Source organism: Apodemus sylvaticus, chromosome 1 (genome assembly GCF_947179515.1).
Source record: "Apodemus sylvaticus chromosome 1, mApoSyl1.1, whole genome shotgun sequence".
NCBI classification, from domain to species: Eukaryota; Metazoa; Chordata; class Mammalia; order Rodentia; family Muridae; genus Apodemus; species Apodemus sylvaticus.
In genome coordinates, this window is record NC_067472.1 from 157,471,214 (window position 1) to 157,481,793 (window position 10,580).

The following is a 10,580-nucleotide window of genomic DNA, read 5'->3' on the forward strand; positions in this document are numbered from 1 at the left end:
GTTTCATTTTAGCAATGAGACTGTTCTTCAGTTAAAAAGAAATTACTGAAAAGAAAATAATAAATATTATGGATACAATAAAGTACCGATATACTCACTAATATAAATATGCAAAAGCAGGGAATACATAAAGGGAGAAATTAATAAATAGAATTCATTTATATGTCTGCCTCTATGTCTATTTATATGTCTCCCCTTTGACTGACTGTCTCTGTCACTCTTTGTCCTTCATTTCCTTTTTCTTCCATGCTTTATTCAAAAGTATTCCAAAGTGTTTTAAGAATTGTTGATTTAGATTAATACACATTGATCACTTTAGCTTTGCAACAATGGTAGTTTGATGAGGAATAGAGATTTTCTGTCACTTTAAAAAAATCACCCTCATGTAAAATAGCAGTATGCATGCAAAGGCTATCCATGCAATTGTGCATAAATATCATAGCTAAACCACTGTAGTTCTTCAGAAAAACACTTCTACATTTTGCAGAGCTTTAACTCATATACTGTCTTTCCTGAACAACAAAAATGCATATATGATCTCCCTTATTTCACATATATCATAGAGTTATATATTACAAATTGGAAATAATTGATGTATCTGTTATATATAAAGGTGATTGATTTTATTTTCCGGGAGATATATCCTACATCAATGGACACAGAAAGAAATGGTGAACTTGAGAATTAAAGTAATGAAACAAAAACCCTAGCTAAATATTCAAAATCACTATTTGTTCTTCATTAGTGAAAAATTCAGCCTGTTTAGAAACATACCTGTGTTTGAATATTCAGCAATCAAATATGAAGTTTGGCCAGTGATCATATACCAATCTGGCTGTTTCTGCATGCAGCTCACCCACTTAATTAAACAGAAGACCTAGGGGGAGACAGCTGGGGCTGCACATTATGAAATGGGATGAACCGTGAATGCATCATTATTAAAATGATTATACACCCTTTCTTACATGCAAATTTCAACCAATTCTGCCAGAACAGCCAGCCCATTTCTATTCTTTTTGACAGGAATAGTCCATCTGCCAAAATATGATAATCCAGGAAAAAGAAGAATCAAGATACACCTAAAACTATTTAGATGATTAAATTTCCCAATAGCTTAAGCTTTTTATGAAAACAATCATTAACCTGGATGAAAAGGATTGTAGTATTATGTGTTTTCTAAAAATAAAAACAAATCTATAGATTTGTTTAGAAAAGGTTTAATTCTACCTATTAAAATGGCTGAAAATTAGGAAAGGTTAAGTCTGTTGACACTTCACCATATGCATTATATGGGATAGTAAAATTAAGTGCCGATAATAAAAATGCATTCTTAAGAAATTTGGCATCCAACTAGACTAGGAAACAAATCTAATTCTTTATGTTAATAGTTAAAATGCAAGCTATCCAATGAAATGATAAGTAGCACAATGTCCTTAGTCAGGAGACAGAAATTGGTTAATTTCTTAATTTTTCTCAATCTTATGAGTCTATGGTTCTACATTTTGAACTGTGTAAGAAATTATTACTTATTTGTGAAGTAAATACATTGCTCTTCTGAAAATGGAAACAGAGTTTTAATTTTTACATCTTGCAGTTTTTGGTGTCACTGCAATGACTGAATTCTAGTTCTCGGTAACTCCAGAATTCCATGGCAGTTCCATTCTTGAACTCACAGAAAGTGATTGCTCAAATAATATCTGCCCAAGTCTGGACCTGGACATCTGCCATGGGGTGTGGAAAGGCCCCACTTTCCCTCAAAATTTTATAGGTCTCTAATGGTTACTGGGAGGAGGGAAAGACATTTTCTTCAATGAATTTGTGACATGTAAGGGGCGCATTACCTCCCCACCCATGTAAGCAATGACAGTTGAAAGTAGACACAGATCAAAGCAAACGTGATCAGAAAGGGGAGGAAGACAACAGGAGGATGACCAAAAGTTAGTGTGATCAAAATACATTACATGCCTGAGTGAAAATACAGTAGAACTCATTATGTTTAATCACCATGTATTTATATAAAATAAATAAATAAAAGATATGTCTGGACCTCTGTTACTAAAGCTCCTTATTTGGTACAAACTCACTATAATGCCTGCAGTATATTTGTTTTTCTTACAGTAAGCTAATGCATTAATTGCCTAGAATTAAAGAGGAAAAATAAAAAGCTTCAAGAGGCAAAGCAAATGAAAGATTTACTTTTGAACAAAGTATGTACGGTGGGCTTCTCTTGGTTTGGAAATGTGCTTACTCACTTTGATGCCACATTGAGAAATACTCATTATTCTGTTTCTCTGAAGTCTTGCCCTCTAAGGCCATAAAACAGTTATTAAAACTAACACAAAAGCGAGGGTGGTGGCGGCAGCGGCGGCGGCGGCAGCAGTAGCTGGTCCCGCTGAAGGGCCATCAGCGGTGGAACCAAGGCGACACAGGGTCCAGTTAGGCCCTGCGCCCACGACCACTGACCTTCGCTGACCAGCCGGGCGGCAAGCAGCTGCGGTTCTGCGGAGCCTTTCGCTGCACGGAAGCCACTTCAGAACTCGGCTTCCCACCAGTCAGGAGAGACTCACCTCCATCTTGATTCTGGGCTCCAGAGATCGGACATACTGAGGTACACAAACATAATCCTAGGCCCAACACCGCAGGGGTCTGAGCCTGACGGGCGTTGGCCTGCACCCAGGCCCTGGGCTGTTCGAGTGGCCATCGGGGCGCCAACCCAGCCAGGAGTTTTTTTTGCCCTGGCCGGCACACGCGCCGCCATTTTGCCTACAGGACCCAGAGTGCTCGGGAGGGCAGAGACGGCTAACAAGCGTAGCCTGAGGCTAACAAAACGGGGGTCTAGGCCCCAAAAGGCACAGGACTGACCCCAAGAACTGGGCGGCTTGGTGGGCCATCTGTGTGTCAACCCGCCCAGGAGGTTATTAGCACAACAGACTCTCCCGGTGCTTTCGGGGAGCGCGGACGCGCACGCCCGCCATCCGGGTCACCTGGCAGACCCAAATAACAGTCATAGCCCTAGGGGAACTTTGCTCGGACCTTGGCCTCCCAGGCTTTTGCCTGGACTCAGGGCCTGGGCGACAAGGCTAACCTAGTGTGCGCCAGCACGGTTGGGGAAATCGGCTGCCCAGCGGAGTGAGCGGAACACAGGGGAGGTCACAGCAGCATACACCTTCGGAGCTCCCTGGGGGTGCACACCGGTTCCATCTGGTCCACAGACACAATCTGGGGCAAGGCCTCAGGCAGAAGCCCTCAGGTCAACTCTCTCCGCTTCAGATCAGCCTGGGCGGCCGCACCACATCTCCAGGTCCCTCAAGAGGCTAGTGGGGGCTTCCGGGCGGCCAGCTGGGAGAAGTCTGTGTGCTCCAATAAATCCTGCGGGCCCCAGCGGGAGCCTTCAGGTGCCTGCTTCGGGATCTGAACAGCCTGGACAGCAGCACCCTGTCTACAGGCAGTGCAGGGTGTAAGCTGTGCACCAGAGGCCAACGGGGAAGGGGCAGCTTGCACTGGTGAGTCCAGCACTGACAAGACCAAGTAACACCAGTGAGAGCTAGATGGCAAAAGGCAAACGCAGGAACGTCACTAACAGAAATCAAGGCAATATGGCAACATCTGAACCCAATTCTCCTCTACCAGCAAGTCCTGGATACCCCATCACACCAGTAAAACAAGATTTGGATTTAAAATCACTGGTCATGATGCTGGTACAGGAACACATGAAGGACATTCAGGAGAAACTGGATCAAAAGTTAGAAGCCCTTGCAAGGGAAACACAAAAATCATTGAAAGAAATCCAGGAGAATACAAAAGCCAACAAGGAGGAAATGCAAAAAACACTTAAAGAAATACAGGAGAACTTTGGTCAACAGGCTGAGGTCATGAAAGACGAAACACAAAAATCTCTTAAAGAAATACAGGAGAACTTTGGTCAACAGGCTGAGGTCATGAAAGAAAAAACAAAAAAATCTCTTAAAGAATTACAGGAAAGCACAAACAAGCAAGTGAAGGAGCTAAGCAAAACCATCCAGGATCTAAAATCAGAAGTAGAAACAACTAAGAAAACTCAAAAGGAGACAACTTTGGAGATAGAAAGCCTTGGGAAGAAATCAGGGGACAGAGATGCAAATATCAACAACAGAATACAAGAAATATAAGAAAGAATCTCAGATGCTGAAGATTCCATAGAAACCATGGACTCAACAGTTAAAGAAAATGCAAAATGCAAAAAGTTTGTAACCCAAAATATCCAGGAAATTCAGGACACAATGAGAAGACCAAACCTAAGGATTATAGGCATAGATGAGAGTGAAGATTTACAACTTAAAGGGCCAGCAAATATCTTCAATAAAATTATGGAAGAAAACTTCCCTAACCTAAAGAGAGAGATGCCCATGAATATACAAGAAGCCTACAGAACTCCAAACAGACTGGACCAGAACAGAAATACTTCCCGTCACATAATAATCAAAACACCAAATGTTCTAAACAAAGAAAGAATATTAAAGGCAGTAAGAGAAAAAGGCCAAGTAACATATAAAGGAAGACCTATCAGAATCACAGCAGACTTTTCACCTGAGACTATGAAGGCTAGAAGGTCCTGGGCAGATCTCATGCAGACTCTAAGAGAACACAAATGCCAACCAAAACTACTATATCCAGCAAAACTCTCAATCACCATAGATGGAGAAACTAAGATATTTCACGACAAAACCAAGTTTACCCAATATCTATCCACAAACCCAGCCCTAAAAAGGATAATAGGAGGACAACACCAATACAAGGAGGGAAACTTCACCCTGAAAAAAGCAAGATAGTAACCTTTCATCAAACCCAAAAGAAGTTAAGCAATCAGATTTAAAAAATAACGTCAAAAATGATAGGAAGTAACAATCACTATTCCTTAATATCTCTTAACATCAATGGACTCAATGCCCCAATAAAAAGACACAGACTAACTGACTGGATACATAAACAGGACCCTACATTTTGCTGCTTACAGGAAACACACCTCAGGGTCAAAGACAAACACTACCTTAGAGTAAAAGGCTGGAAGACAATTTTACAAGCAAATGGTCTCAGGAAACAAGCTGGAGTAGCCATTTTAATATCAGATAAAATTGACTTTCAACCCAAAGTCATCAAAAGAGACTCTGAGGGACACTTCTTGCTGGTCAAAGGAAAAATACAACAAGAAGAACTCTCAATCCTGAACATCTATGCTCCAAATGCAAGGGCACCCTCTTTCATAAAAGAAACTTTATTAAAACTCAAAGCACACATTGCACCTAACACAATAATTGTGGGTGACTTCAACACTGCACTTTCCTCAATGGACCGATCAGGAAAACAGAAACTAAACAAGGACACAATGAAACTAATTGAAGCTTTGGACCAATTAGATTTAACTGATATATATAGAACATTCTATCCTAAAACAAAAGAATATACCTTTTTTTCAGCACCTCATGGTACCTTCTCCAAAATCGACCATATAATTGGTCACAAGACAGACCTCAACAAATATAAGAAGATAGAACTAATCCCATGCCTCCTATCTGATCACTATGGAATAAAAGTGGTCTTCAATAGCAACAGAAACAACAGAAAACCCACATAACGTGGAAATTGAACAATACTCTACTCAATGATACCTTGGTCAAGGAAGAAATAAAGAAAGAAATTAAAGACTTTTTAGAACACAATGAAAATGAAAACACAACATACCCAAATCTATGGGACACAATGAAAGCAGTGCTAAGAGGAAAACTCATAGCCCTGAGTGCCTCCAAATAGAAAATGGAGAGAGCATACATTACCAACTTAATGACACACCTGAAAGTCCTAGAACAAAAAGAAGCTATTTCACCCAGGAGGAGTAGAAGGCAGGAAATCATCAAACTCAGGGCCGAAATCAATCAAGTAGAAACAAAGAGAACCATACAAAGAATCAACAAAACCAGGAGCTGGTTCTTTGAGAAAATCAACAAGATAGATAAACCCTTAGCCAGACTGACCAAAGGGCACAGAGGAAGTATCCAAATTAACAAACTTAGAAATGAAAAGGGAGACATAACAACGGAAACTGAGGAAATCCAAAAAATCATCAGATCCTACTACAAGAGCCTGTACTCAACACAACTGGAGAATCTGGAGGAAATGGACAATTTCCTTGACAGATACCAAATACCAAAATTAAATCAGGACCAAATAGACCATCTGAACAGTCCCATAAAGCCTAAAGAAATAGAAGGAGTCATAGAAAGTCTTCCAACCAAAAAAAGCACAGGACCAGATGGTTTCAGTGCAGAATTCTACCAGACCTTCAAAGAAGAGTTAACACCAATACTCTTCAAACTATTCCACAAAATAGAAACAGAAGGAACACTACCCAATTCCTTCTACGAAGCCACAATTATGCTGATACCAAAGCCACACAAAGATCCAACAAAGAAAGAGAACTTCAGACCAATTTCCCTTATGAACATTGATGCAAAAATACTCAATAAAATTCTTGCCAACCGAATCCAAGAACACATCAAAACGATCATCCACCATGATCAAGTAGGCTTTATCCCGGGAATGCAGGGTTGGTTCAATATACGGAAATCCATCAATACAATACACTACATAAACAAACTCAAAGAACAAAACCACATGGTCATTTCATTGGATGCTGAAAAAGCATTTGACAAAATTCAGCATCCTTTCATGCTTAAAGTCTTGGAGAGAACAGGAATTCAAGGCCCATACCTAAACATAGTAAAAGCAATATACAGCAAACCGGTAGCCAGCATCAAACTAAATGGAGAGAAACTTGAAGCAATCCCACTGAAATCAGGGACCAGACAAGGCTGCCCCCTTTCTCCTTATCTTTTCAATATTGTACTTGAGGTACTAGCTCGGGCAATTCGACAACATAAGGAGGTCAAAGGGATACAAATTGGAAAGGAGGAAGTCAAACTATCATTATTTGCAGACGACATGATAGTCTACCTAAGTGACTCAATAAACTCCACTAGAGAGCTCCTACAGCTGATAAACAACTTCAGCAAAGTGGCAGGTTATAAAATCAACTCAAGCAAATCAGTGGCCTTCCTATACTCAAAGGATAAGCAGGCTGAGAAAGAAATTAGGGAAATGACCCCCTTCACAATAGCCACAAACAGTATAAAGTATCTTGGGGTGACTCTTACCAAACATGCGAAAGATCTGTATGACAAGAACTTCAAGACTCTGAAGAAGGAAATGGAAGAAGACCTCAAAAAATGGGAAAACCTCCCATGCTCATGGATCGGTAGAATCAATATAGTTAAAATGGCCATTTTGCCTAAAGCACTATACAGATTCAATGCAATACCCATCAAAATCCCAACTCAATTCTTCACAGAGTTAGAAAGAGCAATTATCAAATTCATCTGGAACAACAAAAAACCCAGGATAGCTAAAACTATTCTCAGCAACAAAAGAAAATCTGGGGGAATCAGTATCCCTGACCTCAAGCAATACTACAGAGCAATAGTGTTAAAAACTGCATGGTATTGGTACAGTGACAGGCAGGAGGATCAATGGAACAGGATTGAAGATCCAGAAATGAACCCACACACCTATGGCCACTTGATCCTCGACAAATAGGCTGAAAACATCCAATGGAAAAAAGATAGCCTTTTCAACAAATGGTGCTGGTTCAACTGGAGGTCAGCATGCAGAAGAATGCGAATTGATCCATCCTTGTCTCCTTGTACTAAGCTCAAATCCAAATGGATCAAGGACCTCCACATAAAGCCAGACACTCTGAAGCTAATAGAAAAGAAACTGGGGAAGACCCTTGAGGACATCGGTACAGGGAGAAAGTTTCTGAACAGAACACCAATAGCGTATGCTCTAAGAGCAAGAATTGACAAATGGGACCTCATAAGGTTACAGAGTTTCTGTAAGGCAAAGGACACCATCAAGAGGACAGATCGGCAACCAACAAATCGGGAAAAGATCTTCACCAATCCTACATCAGATAGAGGGCTAATATCCAATATATATAAAGAACTCAAGAAGTTAGACTCCAGAAAACCGAACAACCCTATTAAAAAATGGGGTACAGAGTTAAACAAAGAATTCTCACCTGAAGAACTTCGGATGGCGGAGAAGCATCTTAAAAAATGCTCAACTTCATTAGTCATTAGGGAAATGCAAATCAAAACAACCCTAAGATTTCATCTTACACCAGTCAGAATGGCTAAGATTAAAAATTCAGGAGAAAGCAGGTGTTGGAGAGGGTGCGGAGAAAGAGGAACACTCCTCCACTGCTGGTGGGGTTGCAAATTGGTTCAACCACTCTGGAAATCAGTCTGGCGGTTCCTCCGAAAACTGTGCACCTCACTTCCAGAAGATCCTGCTATACCACTCCTGGGCATATACCCAGAGGATTCCCCACCATGTAATAAGGATACATGCTCTACTATGTTCATAGCAGCCCTATTTATAATTGCCAGATGCTGGAAAGAACCCAGGTATCCCTCAACAGAAGAGTGGATGCAAAAAATGTGGTATATCCACACAATGGAGTACTATTCAGCCATTAGAAACAATGAATTCATGAAATTCTTAGGCAAATGGATGGAGCTAGAGAACATCATACTAAGTGAGGTAACCCAGACTCAAAAGGTGAATCATGGTATGCACTCACTAATAAGTGGTTATTAACCTAGAAAGCTGGAATACCCAAAACATAATCCACACATCAAATGAGATACAAGAAGAAAGCAGGAGTGATCCCTGGTTCTGGAAAGACTCAGTGAAACAGTATTTGGCAAAACCAGAACGGGGAACTGGGAAGGGGTGGGAGGGAGGACAGGGGAAGAGAAGGGGGCTTACGGGACTTTCGGGGAGTGGGGGGGGCTAGAAAAGGGGAAATCATTTGAAATGTAAATAAATTATATCGAATTAAAAAAAAACTAACACAAAAGCATATTAAAAGGAGAAACCCATATGTCTTTAAAAGGCAGCTACAGTCCCCTTTTCTGTTTAACTAAGAGAATGGTGAAGCTGAAAGCTGAAATTAACCATCTTCCCAAAGAACCCTGAAAGCTGTCAGTCAGCCACACATTGCCTAGAACACACAGGTTTAGAAAAGTGTTCTTTAAACACTATTATTTCATTCTTGCGGCAAAGTCATTTAATCATAATGATGACCCTTGGTTTATTCTGAACCTGAGCATAAAATCTCATATTTGGATAAAAAATAGGGCAAAAAGAAACTATCTGAAAAACATAAGGCTTTATTAATCAATAAGTCTGAATCCAAGTGATGACTTCAACAGCAAATTCATTATCTTATGAAATAAACATTATTTTTGGATTAGAATGTATATAATTATATTAAACAAGTATGAATAATATTTTCTATGTATTTTGGCAGGTACAAAAGAAGACAATACTACAACTTATGTTCTTTATTTTCAAATTTCCCTTTTTTTATTCGATATATTTTTTATTTACATTTCAAATGATTTCCCATTTTCTGGCCCTCCACTCCCCGAAAGTCCCATAAGCCCTCTTCCCTCACCCCTTTTCTCCCATCCACCCCTTCCCACTTCCCTGTTCTGGTTTTGCCCTATACTGCTACACTGAGTCTTTCCAGAACCAGGGCCACTCTTTCGTTCTTCTTGTACATCCTTTGATGTGTGGATTATGTTTTGGGTATTCCAATTTTCTAATATCCACTTAGTAGTGAGTGCATAGCCTGATTGATCTTTTGAGATTGGGTTACCTCACTTAGTATGATGTTCTCCAGCTCCATTCATTTGTCTAAGAATTTCATGAATTTATTGTTTCTAATGGCTGAATAGTACTCCATTGTATTTTTTGCATCCATTCTTCCGATGAGGGATACCTGGGTTCTTTCCAGCTTCTGGCTATTATAAATAGGGCAGCTATGAACATAGTAGAGCATGTGTCCTTATTACCTGCTGGGTATATGCCCAGGAGTCCTCTGAGTATATGCCCAGGAGTGGTATAGCAGGATCCTCTGAAAGTGTCATGCCCAGTTTTCTGAGGAACCACCAGACTTATTTCCAGAGTGGTTGTACCAATTTGCAACTATACCAGCAGTGGAGGAGTGTTCCTCTTTCTCCACATCCTTGCCAACACCTGCTGTCTCCTGAATTTTTAATTTTAGCCATTCTGACTGGTGTAAGGTGAAATCTCAGGATTGTTTTGATTTGCATTTCCCTAATGACTAATGAAGTTGAACATTTTTTAAGATGCTTCTCAGCCATCTGAAGTTCTTCATGTGAAAATTCTTTGTTTAGCTCTGTACCTATTTTTTAATAGGGTTATTTGGTTTTCAGGGGTCTAACTTCTTGAGTTCTTTGTATATATTGTATATTAGCCCTCTATCTGATGTAGTGTTGGTGAAGATCTTTTCCCAATTTGTTGGTTGCCAATTTGTCCTTTTGATGGTGTTCTTTGCCTTACAGAATCTTTGTAATTTTATGAGGTCCCATTTGTCAATTCTTGATCTTAGAGCATAAGCTATTGATGTTCTATTCAGGAACTTTCCCCCTGTACCGATGTCCTCAAGGGTCTTCCCC